Raw genomic sequence first — 15,112 nt, 5'->3', positions numbered from 1 at the left:
CTCTCTCTCTCTCTCCCCCTCTCTTTCTGTCTCTCTCCCTTTCTCTCTCTGTCTCTGCCTCTCTCTGTCTCTCCCCCTCTCCTTCTCTCTCTGATCATCTTATCTGAAAGTCATCTCTTCACATTTGATGTGAGTCCATACTACTATTTGAATGTTGAGAGAGTTACCATAACCATAAAGACTTAAAGATAAAAAGACTTAAAGAACAGAACTTCTACAATAGGAAACTGGATACTAAAGAGAGAAGTATAGGATTAATGTTGATGATTTAAATCGATTGCTAAGACACAAAACAGTAAAAAAAAATGAGTTAACGCCTTTAAAAGGAGATTAGGTAACAGATATATTCCAGATTACAGATTTTCTTATGGAAAATGCTTGGAACATAGATATTTGACTGTTAGTATTCTCCAAACTCCCAGAAATTTGTGGTTTTGTTTGTTCTTTCACTTACTATCACATCACTCTTTAAACCATGGAGTTTAGCTCACAGAAGTCAAGGATGAAGTGCTTTCTGTGCTGGACATCTCAGTTTTATGGAAATGGGCCTTTGGAGGAATGGAGGCAGTGATGACTGCATCCCTCATTGTGGCATCCATTTGGCAATGCAGAAGGGTTGAGAGAGAATAAGAACTGCTCCACTCTACTCCTGTGACAAAGTTTGCAATCCTACAGACATTCTAAAGCTCACACTTTTCATGGCAACAATTCAAAAACTAGACTAATGGAAGAAAACATGAAAACCAGAGGCTACCAAGAAGTTCCATCCACGTAGGTCAGTTGTTACCAAGCCTGCCTACCTGAACTTGATACTTGGGTTTCATATAATGGAACAAGTGAAGCAACTCTCATACACTGTCCTTTGATTTCTCAGGTACTTTGTAACATCTGCGTGGTTGCATGAACACACAAATGCTTAGACATAATAAAAGTGAAATTGGGGCCATCAAGATGGCTCCCAGAGTTGTGATCTCCCATCTTAGTGCTAGAAATTGAACCAGAGTAGTGTGGAAGAGCACCTAGCACTCTTGATCTCCTAGGCTCTTAACTCTTCAGCCCTTTGGAGTATTTCTAAACTTCTCTCTTCTAAATGTAAATCTAATAAATCTATGATTCACTTAATAACTATATTCATTCTGTGATCCCATTTAAAATTTATTCTTTTGGTGTATTTTTGTGTATGTTTGGAAAGCTGGGGTTTGTGTTCACTTATATGTACATGTGTGCACAGAAAGACATGTATGTGAGAGCACATGGAAGTTAGCAGGCAACATCAAAGGTCATTTAACCTTATTTTTAGAGACTGTCTCTCACTGAACCTGTATCTCCCTAGACTTGCTGGCCAGCAAGCCTAAGGAGACTCCTGGGCTGAAATTAGACAAGTACCATTCCATGGCTTCTATATGGGCATTTAGGATCCAAACTGGTCTTGTCATACTTGTGAAACCAGCACTTTACTCGAAGATCTTATCTCCTCAGTCAAAAATTGACTTCTTAAATAAAATCTGCAAAGCATATCAGAATTTAGGTTTGAGTGATACATAGCTGTACATTGATAGTTTTGATAAATGTGAGTTCCTTTCAAACACAAAGGCATTCTTACAAGCACCTGCACTTTTTGCTGAGATGGGAGACCTGAAATAACAAGCTCATGGTCTTGTCTCAGAAGACAAAGATGAAGCATCAGTGCAGCACATGAGTTAAGTTACCACTGAGGGATAACTTTAAAGAGATGACATGACATATAATAGCAGTTATCACTGAAATGGAAAACTCTGGAGAGCCAGGCAGATTTTGTGCTAAGAATGGTAACATAATTAGGGGGAAAAATGATGGCAGTTCTGTATGTACTCGCTGACATCACCATTGAGCCTGCTGCTAAGAAGAAAAATAAAGGCCAGATGAATGTTAGTGCATCATGTGACTAAAGAGCCAAGAGTCCTGCATGAAAGGCCATTCTTAAATATTCTAATGCCAGTAAGACATTTTCTTGTGGTGGGATGTAAATTCTTTGGCTGTCAGTATTTTGTAACTTTTAACAATATAGAATCACATGTGTTAAACAGTGCCAGCACAGCCCACCCTCACTCACACATGCCAGTCAATCCAGACTCAAATGAAAACTGAAGTATTGATGTTCATAGCTGACTGGAGGCTTGCAAGCCAATATGTCCAAAGAAAAATTGTGACCACTGAAAGTACTCTTAGCTTGAGGCTGTTTTGGGGCATTTTCTGTAAGCCAGACAAGAAGAGCTGATGAGGCTATTTTTAGAACAGGAGTGTCAATAAGGTCATTTTGAAGACATTAGTCTAACTTTCTATAATTTATTTATAAATTCACAATGCATCTATTTATATACATATTCATATATTTTACTTTCTTATTTGAGTCTGTGTGTGACCTCTGGAGACTCCTTGGTTCACTCTTTTAGCCAAGGAAGTAACCTTAATATGTGACTTTCCTCAAGATTGGAAATCTCTAAATGCACAAAGAGAGGCTCTGAGTATTAGTTTTATCCATACTTTATGTTTAAGAAAACACGCCTGGATACATGCAGGAGGCCAGTCCTGTGCTGATTTATAGAAGCTGGCAGAATAGGCCCAACTAGTATAAAGTATCAGGAGAAATTGTACCATGTGCTGGGGAGATATCTCAGTTAGTGAAGCACTTGATATATAATTGTGAGTACCTGAGTTCAATCCCCAGAACACATGTAAAAACAAAAACAAAACCTGGATATATCAGGATGCAACTAGAGAGGTAGAGAAAGGTAGATACATAAAGCTCATTGGACAGCCAGACTAGAATACTTTGTGAGTATCAGACCATTGAGGGATTATGTCTCAAGGAGCAAGGATTGTGGGTGTTTGATAGAAGAAGAGCCAGGGGTTAAGATCCTTGGTATTCATGCAGGGGTTTGACTCCCCAAACCAATACCATGGCTCACAGTGTTCACTAACTCCAGATCAAGTGAATCTGACTCCCTCATCTAACCTCCCAAATACCAGGCATGCAAGTAGAAAACACATATATGCAGACAAAGCATGTATACACATAAAAATAAAAATTTTAAAAGAAAAGAAACAAGGCTAATTATGCCTGAAGAAATATGTGAAATTCATAACTCACCCTTTATGTATACATGTGCACACATTCTTGTACATACACAAACACATAAACAGCAGCATACATACACTCAATTGAAAAGTCATGAAAATAAACTGAAGAGTAACTTTGACATGAGAACATTACAATTTCTCGCTCATTTTGTGGATGTTGCTGCTCTCTCTGTGGACATGGGACTCCATTGATATTCACAGCCATATTACATCTGAGCATCTATAGTACTTAATTGCTTTGCAGTTTACCACAAGCAGTGAAAGTTTTAGTGAACAAGACACTGCGAAATTTACTGTTGCATGCTTTGCATTTTTATTGCATTTGTGTTGTGATTAGTTAAATTCATTTTGCAGTTGATACAGCTAATGGAACTTAGGTTTTTACTTTTGATAATCAGTTGTGAATTGCGCATTTCTAGAGTGTTATAATCTAGAAAATAATAGACAAATAAAGGATATACTTTGCAGCATGCGAAAAGAGTTTATTGTAGACTATGATCATCTAATGTAGAGTAATTTTTCCTAATATTCCCACGTTAAAAACTAAATGTTAACACATGTATTTATTAGAAGGATCAGTGCATTTTCAATAATGAAAATTCTGTTTAAATTTCATGTGCCAATATCAGGTTTATGTTATGTTGGTGAAAAATTATTAAATAGTAGTATTTTAATTACATTATATGCTTATAGAAAACTAAAGGTCAAGATGTAAAAATGAGATTCCTTGCAGTCATTATCAATTTCAAATTAATGCTAATTATAGAAACTGTGATTAAATATTATTTCTTTCACTATTATATAGTCTATTCTTAACAATGTAAGAAATTTTATCTAATTTACTAAAGATATTCATACTTTGTGTTTCTTAGTTTATCTGATGCTAACTTTGGTTCCAAAATTTTATTCAGAATGCCATAAAATGTTTAATCATCTTGACCACCACCTCAGGTCGCTCTTGCCTAGGCAATTCAAGGTTGCTCCTTCAGTGTTTTTTGTCTATAAAAGAAATTTTTCATATTCACACCAGGTTTTTGAAATATAAGTGTTCTCCTGTTCTCTAAATTTGAATCATGACATAGACAAAATTTCAAAACTGATATATAACAGAACACACACAAAAACATATAAATGCACATATATACAGAATACTTACTGATTTTTTAAAAATCCAATAAAGATCAAATGAGTTAATAACTCACTCTCAATTTGGACCTGCCTCAGGCATCTGAAGTCTTTCCAGAAATATATCTGGAAAATGCATATGGGAAATATCTTTTGATAATTTATATAATACTGCTCCTCATTTCATTAATATGTGTGTCTTCATGATAATTACTAAAAAAATTCATAGCAAACTATATTATAAAACTTGCTACTTAATGCAAATAAAATGTGATTTTCACATTAGTAGACCCCTAGTGTATTGATACAAGGTCTTTCTTGTAGCTCAGAGTCTAAAAATTGGAACTTGTTTTAGAATTTTAATTGGACGGTAGAGCATTTGGGACAAGTGCTCAATTAAGCTATCCACTAAAAATATTAATAAGTTTGAATAACCAAAGAAGACTTCAGAATAAAGACATCTAAAATGGGGCAAATGAAAGAGATAAGTAAATTCCACAATTACCCTACAGCTATCACAATGGATAAAATAGATATATTGCATTCCCTTTTTTTGCTGGTTGAAGAATGCTATTTCTGTTAGGTCTATCCATTTGGGATGTTTGATTTTTTTACAAAGATAGTTCAATTTGCAGAGAAAGAATGTTTGGAAAAGTTCCTATTACTGTTGCTGATTAATGTATGTTTATAAAGTCACTTTTGACTATTACAGATAAAACTAAGTTTCTCTAGCAGAACTCTCAAAAATAAAAACTTCAATATTTATGTTATTTTTATTTTTAAAGGTCTGTAAAATAGACTTACATATAAACCTTACAACCCAAAATAACTCTGAATGGAAACACAAGGCATTAACTGTAGGCTTAGATTTTTTTAAACCAACTTTTGCTAAGGGTTCTTAGATGCTTTAACAGCCTTTCTAGCCCACTACCCATCAGAGGGAGTGGAAAGGGAAGGCTAATAGAGCAAAGAAGGATGTGCCCTTGTCTACAAATAGTTCTTTGGAGCAAATCTAATTTAAGTTGTCACGATGTCACCAATTCACTTCACAGGAATCAGCGATAGAAGCTGATCTATTGGCAAACACCACTCACAAATCAGCAAAGGCAGTTTGATCCAGAAGAAACGGTGAGCCTCTGTCAACTGGCTCAAGTCTGTGGAAGCAGCAAGCCACTAGAACACCACCAGAAGTTCTTTGGTGGCATCTTTCTCTATAAAGTCAAGACAAACAATGACCAACAAATTGTAAAGCATACCAATATCACGCAAGTCATCCATTGTCTGTTCTGTTATATTTATATCCTTTCTAAACATCACGTGTTCTGTCAAGTGTCTACTCTAGCAAAGTATCACATGGCCCCGTTTCCAGCGAGCTTCTAAAAAACCACCATGTGTCAAGTCTCAGCGATATATCCTCCCACATGTCTGCTTCAGCAAAAAAGGTCATCTCATAAGACACTTTCCTGAAATTCATTTGGGATTTGCACACTAAAATAATTCCATAAGTCTTGTGTGCTACATGCAATTCAATACAGGTACAATTTTAAAAGAACTTCTGATAAGACCAAAAGAGAGCAAGCATGTAAGGGAGTATACATTCTGACCATACCAGTAGAGCAATAAAATGAAAGACCATGTTGGTCACTGTTTCGCAGCTTTGTGTGAATACACACATCTTTTGACCATTCCATCCAGGAACATGAGATAAATGAAAATACATATCCATAAAAATCATATATCAAAAGAAAAGTTTGAAACAGTCTTACTTATAATAGCTAAAATTGAAAGTAAACAATATGGCCACTAATAAGAAAAGAGATAATCAAATAAAGATATAGTCAAAAATTGAAGACTCATATTTGCATTCTTGTCATATATCCAAAGAAAATAAGGCACACATTTCCTCAAATTGTAATTTTCAATACTTGTTGAACATGATTTTTCTTCCCAGATAGGTAGGAAATTAGCCAGTACATACACAGGGGTTTTATACTCATTTATACTTATTACCCCATGGTAAATTATTTCTTTATTTCTCTTTACATTTTCTGTTGTAGTTCTATAACACTTATTGGTTCTTCTGAACTCCTTGGCTTCCTTTTCATTTAGTTACAAAGTTAAGAGATTCCCAATGAAAATGACTCATTCAACCTTGTTCCACTTTACTTCTCGGGATTCCAAAACAGAGTTGATAGTTAGCCATTCTTGCTTCACTCTGGTCTCCTCTAGATGATTCCATCCCGGAGTGTTATTGGAGCCCTTCACTCTATCAGTTCATATTATCTGAGGAAAGAGATCCAGGAAATAAAATACACTGAAATTCTGAAAGCTTTTGTGGTGTTACGTCAGGCATCTGCAGGTATGGACAAAGAATAACCTGTCCATATCATATTTCTAATGTAATTTATTTACAAAAGAAAGGGTATTTGCCACTCTTCTCAAGAATCCTGTCAACTTTTCCTCTTTAGTGGGACCTATATTTCTTCTGTGATAGTTTGTATTATTTAGCAAAACTCATTTCTCTCACTTTGCCACTGGAAGGAGAACATCTGCCTTCTTGGTGCTTCATATTAGGTGTGTTTCATGTGACCCACCTGTCTGTAGGAATAACTTTATAACACAACCAGGAATCAGTTTTCCCCACTTTCATGAGAAGAGAAATACGGTTAAGAAACCTTTCACTGTCAGCATTAGTGGAGGTAAAATAAATGGAGAGGCTCAACCAGCAGACTCAAATAAATACCAAGAAAACATAACCTAACACTGGGGCTTTCTGGGCAGAGTGCTGTCTAGGGCAGGCCAGTGCCACACAAAAGCATTTGTTGTTAACCCAGGAAGGTGAACCAATGGCACATACAGTGTACAAGACAGCTATGCACATAGTCCCAAGCACTTACACACAGCAGCTTGCCACATTGTCAAAATGTTAGAATTCCCTATAGGTACTGAGTTTTAATGTTTATGCTTAAGTAGCACTGTTGTCAAAATATATTGTTCACTCCTGTATCTCCAAAGACACTGTGTATTCATCACAGTGCACTATCCCCAACTGCTTCAATTTGATTTGCTAAGGAGGTGCAATAGTACGAGGGAAAATATGTATAATTAAAATAATTATAAACAAGTTTATAAAAAAATTATAAATAAATAAAGATTATAAATAAATCGTAAACAAGTGTTTTCACCTTGGTTTCAGATGTAATATTCCTCCTTTGAGGTTTCTTCTAACCTATAAATTCTTCATGTTTTCTCTTTTTTTTTTTTTTTAGGCATTGTATGTTTGCCTTTGAGTCCAAACAGAAAATGCAAAGTTACTTCACAAGTTTTAGCTCATCGTTGCTTTTAGATAAGTTAAATGCTTCATGGTTCAAACTCAGCCTCTCTTTAATTTAAAGTTCATTGGCATGGTTGTAATCACCAACAAAATTAACATGCTAACATGGAGATGGGAACTTTCTCATAAAGTGTCAACACTAGACAGAAAAAGATCCCGGTAACTAATAAATGCTGAGAGTGAGAATTGAAGAGCACAATACTAAATGGTCAGACCAGAAAAATACGTATATATATATATATATATATATATATATATATATATATATATATACACACATATATATATGTATACACACACACACATATATATGTGTGTGTGTATATGTGTGTATAAGTAATAACATTGTACAGATTGAGTAGATGGTTATTTATATATTTAGAAATGGATGTTTTTGTTTATAATATATACTATAATATATTATATTTATAATATATAGTCAATATATTATTAATAAATAACACCCACATATATATGTATATGTATATGTATGTATGTATGTATGTATGTATGTATGTGTTTAGAAGAGGCCATGAGTTTCAAAGACAGCATGGAGGAGGGCCTTGAGGAGAAAGGAAAGGTAGAAAGTGATATACCGTAATTCAGAAAATAAAAATTGTTAGATGTTTTTTCTTGTTGTTGATGTTTAGTTTTGGTTTCTCAAGACAGGGTTTCTCTCTGTAGCCCTTGAAGTCGTAGAAATTGCTCTGTAGACTAGGATGGTCTTGAACTCAGAGATCCATCTACATCTGCCTCCCTAGTGTTGAGATGAAAGGTGTGTACCACTACCACCCAGTTAAAACTTGTTATATTTTTTTACTTACAAAAAGTACATGGATGAGTACTACATCCAGGTAAGTCTGAGCTCTATTATGTTTTATTAATTCAAAGAACTTAACAAGTCATTGTAATTTTTCATAAAATATATTTTATCGTATTTTCTCCTTTTGTAATTCATTCCAGATTTCTCCCACTTCCATAACTGCCCAAATTTATGTACTCTCTCTCTTTCAAATAAAAAAATAGAAAGCAAACATACAGCACAAATGAAAATCTGAGCAGAACTCCTAAAAACAAAGAAGAAGAAAATAATTAAGACAAAACAATAATATCAAATCAACCCCAAAAGTACACATGAACACACACACACACACACACACACATACACACACACACACACATACTGCTGTCTATTTTGTCTTGGCCAAATAATACTGACCATGAGGCCTGCCCTGAACTACAGTGATATACCTATTAAGACTCCTTTAAAATATGCTGAGTTTCATTTTCCCAGCAGGTATCATTTGCATACAACTTCTGAGTTAGTGGTGGGACTTTGTGCACACATTGTTTCTCCCATGCTGATATTTTTTCAGACAATCTTTCAGAACTGTTCTTGAGGTTAATTTTTTTTTTTTTGAGACAAACTATCACATAATCCAGGCTGGAACTGAGCTGTGAATTTTCTAACTCCACCTTCCACGTGTCAAGGTTACAAAAGTGCACAAGTAAACACGGTTTATGATTTCTAGAGATTGAAGCCAGGCCTTTATTAACATTCAGTAAATAATCTATCAAGTGAGCTCCATCTTGAGGTATATCTGTAGCATCTGTATCACAAGAATTTGTATAAGAATTGTTAACAATGAATATCTCTTATAAATGCTCCACCATGCTACACAGACAATAGCTGACTAAGAAGCAAATAGTGAGAGAGGATTGAGAAGACCCTTTACTTTGAACTGGGATTTGTTGATATTGTGAGCATTGTAGTTTAAATGAGAAATGTACAGCACAGACTTGGGCATTTGAAAACTTGGACCCCACTTGGTGGCATCATTTGGGGATATTGAGAAGGTGCAAGCTTGCTAGTAGGAAGTGACTAGGGATAAGCTTTGGAAGTTCATAATTGTGTCATACTTCTGGTTTACTCTCTCTAATGCATGGTTTTGGTTAAAAAAGTGAGCTCCCAGCTTTCTATTCCTGCTACCAGACCTGCCACCTGCTGACTCTGCCCCACCATGATGGAAGTTCACAGTAAGCTTTCTCTTAAGTTGCCTTGGATCCTCTTGTTTTATTATAATAACACAAAAGTAACTAAGCAACTAGACTTTATCAAAAATATTTTTAAAATAATGACATTTCATAAATTTCACTCACAAGACTGATTCTATCACATAAAAAAATAATATATCACTTCATTTTTTCCACTTGCAAAACCAATTTTACAGTTAGAGTATTTAACTTTAGATTAAAAACTAATGGCAGGAAAGGAAATTAGGACATTGGACCTATTGATTATGACCCTCCAGAGAGATCACGGAGGTGAATTTATCTTCTCACTATTTCTGAGGTTCTGTCAATGATCTTTGAGAAAAACTAATGCAGCAGATTTGTTTCTATATTTCTATGTTTTTAACTAGTGACAATATTGGGGGGAAATTATAGTATGCATGAAGCTGAACTTTGAATGCCAAAAAAGTAATTTCCTTCCAATGAACAAGTCAGTATCAATGTCAACATCACTGGTCCCGTCAGGTTCACTGCCCATTCTGCAATTAGAAGCCACTCTCATAAAGGAACACACTGAGAATGTTTACACACAAAAGAAGGTACACACAAAAAAAGAAAATTTATAAAAACAGCCCCTACTAAAAATATGCACTATGACTATAAGAGACTCAGCTAAGTGAAACAAATAAGGTAATTCATTGTTACATTTGTTTTGTTTTGTTTTGGTTTTTCCAGACAGGGTTTCTCTGTGTAGCCCTGGGTGTCCTGAAACTCACTCTGTAGACCAGGCTGGCCTTGAACTCAGAAATCTGCCTGCTTCTCCCTCACATGTGCTGAGATTAAAGGTGTGAGCCACCACTGCCAGGCTCACTACTACTTTTAATAATTCTCCTTTCAGGAGAAAAAAAATTATTGAATAATACTTCTGAAATACTTTAGCAATAAAGTAACATGGTCAAAAGAATTATACATGTAAGTAGTCATTGTATTATACCAAGAGCCTACAGGTTTCTGTGAGGTTTCTAAATGCAATTAAATCAGTAGATATGGATCACTTGCATACATTGTTACTTTCCAAATTTATTTTAGTCAGCAATTTTATGCGTAGGTTTTTACATTTAAGCTCAGTATTTCACCCTGGCTAATTAAAAATAAACCAAATATAGGCATAAAATCTCCATTCTTCTCATTTATACAAATCTATGAAAGATCACACATTATGTTATAGAATTAATTAAATTTTACATTTATTTTCTGGAAATTCAGAAGATACTTGTTGGTCTAAAAAGCACAACCTGGAATATATGCCATCCCTGATTATTTGCCTTGCAAAGCATTATGACACCTCTTTCACAAGTTACTCTAGTTATTTCATATAGATCACCTATATTTAGACCAGCTAAATGTCAGAGCAGCATCACAACGGAAGAACACAATCTTTTCCTGTATCCCATCATCCGTGCCTATCACAGAGCTGGGAGTGTCTTCTTTTCTCTGAAAGACTTACTGATGACAAGTAATCTTAGTACATGAAGAGTTGTAAAAGACTGAGAATTTTAGTGCCTGCAGACATGTCTACATAGCCACTTTCAGCTACCAGAGTAAGAACAGGGAATAGATGACCTCATTTGGCAACATCAGTTAAAGCGTCAGGGAAGTATCTCAGTGGCAGAACTGAAACAGTTTGAGGGTTACTGAAAGTTTGAGAGATGGAGAGAGAGAGAGAGTGAGAGAGAGAGAGAGAGAGAGAGGATGGGGAGGAGAGGGGAGGGGAAGGGATGGAAGAGGAGGGGAGGGAAGGGGGGAGTGGAAGGGCAAGGGAAAGGAGAGGGGAACTGGCAAAACAAGATCCCTTCATTTTGAGTGCATAACCATCTAGAATGATGTTAATAATAGTATGTAAGGAAGGCTCCTGTCATCCCATGTGTCCATTCACCCCAGTTCTATTCCTGAGGAAAGCTATCTATGTTTTATTAACCTAGGAAACTTTTTCACTTAAGCTAAACGGGAAAGGTAATAATCATATTACCATTTACATTAGGTTCATGAGTTCAAATTATTCTTGCTGATTTTTATCAAATTTGAAAATGTAGTGAACAGCCTATTACCTCAAGAAAAAAATATAATTATATCTTCATAGATTTTTAAGTTCTAAAAATTATATGTAAAATAAACTTTCTATTATGTAGCATTTAATAGAATGTAGCAAATATAAAAAAATATGAAAAATTCTACTTTTTAAAAATTAACCATGTCAGAGTGATTTCTTTTCAATTATCTAAGTTGAAACAGTATTAAATAGAGATTTTTAACCTCATGTTTTCATTTAGCCTTAATAGGTGTGAATTTTAAAATATAGAAACTCTCCGAAATGTTTAACGAATACAAAATTTGCTGGGATACACATCATAAATATTCATTAAATTTTCCTGGATTCTTATAATTTGAGAATTTTTTTTAAAAGTAACTTTGGTATTATAAACATTGATGTGGTAAGTAGAAACAGATGGGTCCATATGGAATTGTAAGGTTTGATTACATGAAAATATATTATTGATCATTCTTTTTTAAAAATAAAATGTATATATTGATATAGGAAAGCATATGGCTGTAGAAAATGTGGTTTCCTGTTATTCTCCCCTGTCTTTCTGTTGAGACAAATATTGTCAGCATAGCTAGCTAGTTTATTGTTTCAAAGTATTAGATACTAATGTTTCTTCCATTGTTTCTTAATTTTTCTGCTTCAGTAACTACTGTTTTGTTTAATGTGTTTTTCTGTTTAAGACACCATGGGAAAGGATGCACTTGCCTTTTACTGCAGCATAGTTCACATAGCATTACCAAAAACATTATTAATAAGCAACTTTATTTTTATCTCTGAAGTTTTGTAGAATTTCATACTCTCACTTCTACAAAACTCATAAACGAAGAAACAACAAACAAACAAAAACCAAGCTGGATCTACAGTTGCTTTAGTGCACAAAAAACTGTGTGTTCTTTTTTAAGCAAACCATTTCTTCGAAAAACTTTTTTCATTTAAGTAGCAATTTTTTATATTTATTTTCTATATTCTCTCCTAGAACGCACAGTGTTAAACTCTCTGTCTTGTACTTTGTATTTACTTGGTTTTTCTCACATACCAAATAGTTAATTAATTTTTAAGGTTTTGTTTAATTTTAAATTGGAAAATAACTACTGCTGCCCTCCTTTTAAAAATGTGTTTTATTCTCGCATCAAGGCGGTAATACCCCCTTTTATCTATCTCTAAAAGCCGGTTGTAGAATCACACACAATTTTCACTCTGGTTGCTATCTAAGTTTCATCTGAATTCTCCTGTTTATTGTAGCTGTGATTTGTGTGTGCGTGGGGGAGGTGGTAATGACGTTAGCATCCTGTAGCTTTTATGTTGGAAATGAAAGTATGCTATCTACCTCAGTGCTATGAAAAGTGAGTCCATAGGAGGAACAAAATGGTGCGTTGTGATTCAGCAAATAAAAGCTTTCTTTTGCTAAATTCTGTGGAGAATCACTTCACTCTTTTCTATAGAGTGAATGCTTGGCTAGCTGAGGTAATGAACAAGAGCTTGTAAAAATGTGGTGGGCCTTGGCATAAGAAGAACTATAACAAATCCGCAAATAACATTTTCAAGAATGACAACTGCTAAATATGTGTACTCTCTCATGAAGACATTGTGAATATTTTTTTTTTTAATTGGATATTTTCTTTATTTATATTTCAAATGTTATTCCCTTTCCCGGTTTCCCTCCCTCCAGGAAAAACCCTGTCACTTCCTCCCTCCTCCTGCTTCTATGAGGGTGTTCCTGCACCCACCCACTCCCACCTGCCCGCCCTCCAAACCCCTTCACTGGGGCATCTATGGAGCCTTCACAGCACTTTTCTTCAATATACGTTTTTAAACAATTTCTAGCTTTCAAGATATGATTATTTTTCTCTTCATTGCTTTTCTTGTCTTTTTATAATGTTTGCTCAATGATTCTCTCTTTGTTTTCCAAAGCAAGATTTATATTTGTCATCTCTACCCCTCCCCAAATGTATAAAACCACTGTGTCAACTTGTTTGCTAACAATACTGCATGTGTTCAAGTTCTTAGAGCTATCTGGGAGCTTTTACACCACTGGGAAAGGGAAAGTTGGCACTCGCTGAGCACATGTATTTGATAAAGAAAAAGTTTCTAAAATATCACAGCATTCCACCCTGCGACGGTGTCAGAAGGCCACTCTGTCCAATATGGCAAGCTACTTTTCAAGTACAAAAGAAAGCGGATAGCAGCCTCCCTGGTTTGTAAGACCTGATCATTGGTTCCTGGGAGCACAATTTGGTATTCTTCAGCCTAAAATCCCCAGAAACTCACTAAATTAGTTGTCGGTGTAAGAGGCTTGCATATGTTTGTGAAGTTGGCATTCACTTTCACTGTATATGGTGGCCTCTTGGGGGCAAAAATCATTGAACAGTAAATCATGCTTTAGGATAATGTATTCTGATACAATAGTACAAGAGCAGCAGCATAGCTTTTTATCTTAATGGTGGCAATTTGACATAGACACACATGTTAAAATTGAAAACTGTAGAAAAATTAATGTAAAGTCATAATTCTGGAGATAAACAGGACACACTCTTGATAAATTGGGGAAAGAATGATTGTAACTCAGGTCCAAGAGTAACTGTTAAAACTGAGTAAACAACAATACCTGGACTCTCAGTACAGCCACAAGTGGTGAGCAGGCCCTTTCCCTCCCACGGTATTTAGAACATAGTGACCACATGCAGAATAAACCCTCTTCAGAGAAATTAAATAAGTTTATTAACTTTTATAATAGTATTAACTAGGCTGTGATCTTGTCACCAATGGGAATTTTAAAAAAGATACCTATATAAATTTCAGTGTAGACCTGTTATAATCAGCACAAATTTAAAATTAATCTGTTACTCTTCTTGATTTAGAATGTGTCACCAATAATATAAACTGAAAATGTTCCAAACCTGTTTTTGTATATCTCATCAAATATAATTTAATACCATTTCCATAGAAATTCTAAGTACTTTAACCCAGACACCTGCGAGCTTCCAGAGACTAAACTACCAACCAAAGAGCATACACGGTTTGGTCTGAGGCCCCTGGCACATATGTAGCAGAGGACTACCTTGTGTGGCCTCAGTGGAAGACGATGCACCTAATCCTGTAGACACGTGAGGCCCCAGGGAAGGGGGATACTGTGAGGAGCACCCTCTCAGAGACAAATGGGAGGATGATGGGGTGAAGAACTATGAGAGCGGGGACTGGCAGGGCAGCAACATTTGGAACAGACATAAATAACATAACTGATTAAAAATTAAAAAAAGCAAATAAATACAAACATTTAAAGAGGCTCTCCTAATCAAAATAAAAAATCAAGAAACAATCTTAAAATTGTTATCATTTTGGACAAATAGTAAACTACTTTATATATGTATATCTTTTAAAATACTGCTAAGCATTGATGCATTTCCATTTTAGACCCT

General features: G+C 35.1%; 1 long non-coding RNA gene across 2 annotated transcripts in view; it reads left to right on the top strand.

Moving 5' to 3' along the window:
• Positions 1-7,411, top strand: part of LOC116084566 — a 16,691-nt gene extending 9,280 nt beyond the window's left edge. For both annotated transcript variants that reach the window (XR_004116164.1, XR_004116163.1), the window contains one exon: positions 5,298-7,411. This is a non-coding gene — a long non-coding RNA (uncharacterized LOC116084566). The remainder of the gene's footprint in view (positions 1-5,297) is intronic.
• The last annotated feature ends 7,701 nt before the right edge of the window (positions 7,412-15,112 follow it).

The sequence above is a fragment of the Mastomys coucha genome, unplaced genomic scaffold, assembly GCF_008632895.1.
Source record: "Mastomys coucha isolate ucsf_1 unplaced genomic scaffold, UCSF_Mcou_1 pScaffold9, whole genome shotgun sequence".
NCBI classification, from domain to species: Eukaryota; Metazoa; Chordata; class Mammalia; order Rodentia; family Muridae; genus Mastomys; species Mastomys coucha.
This window is presented reverse-complemented; position numbering and strand designations above follow the sequence as displayed.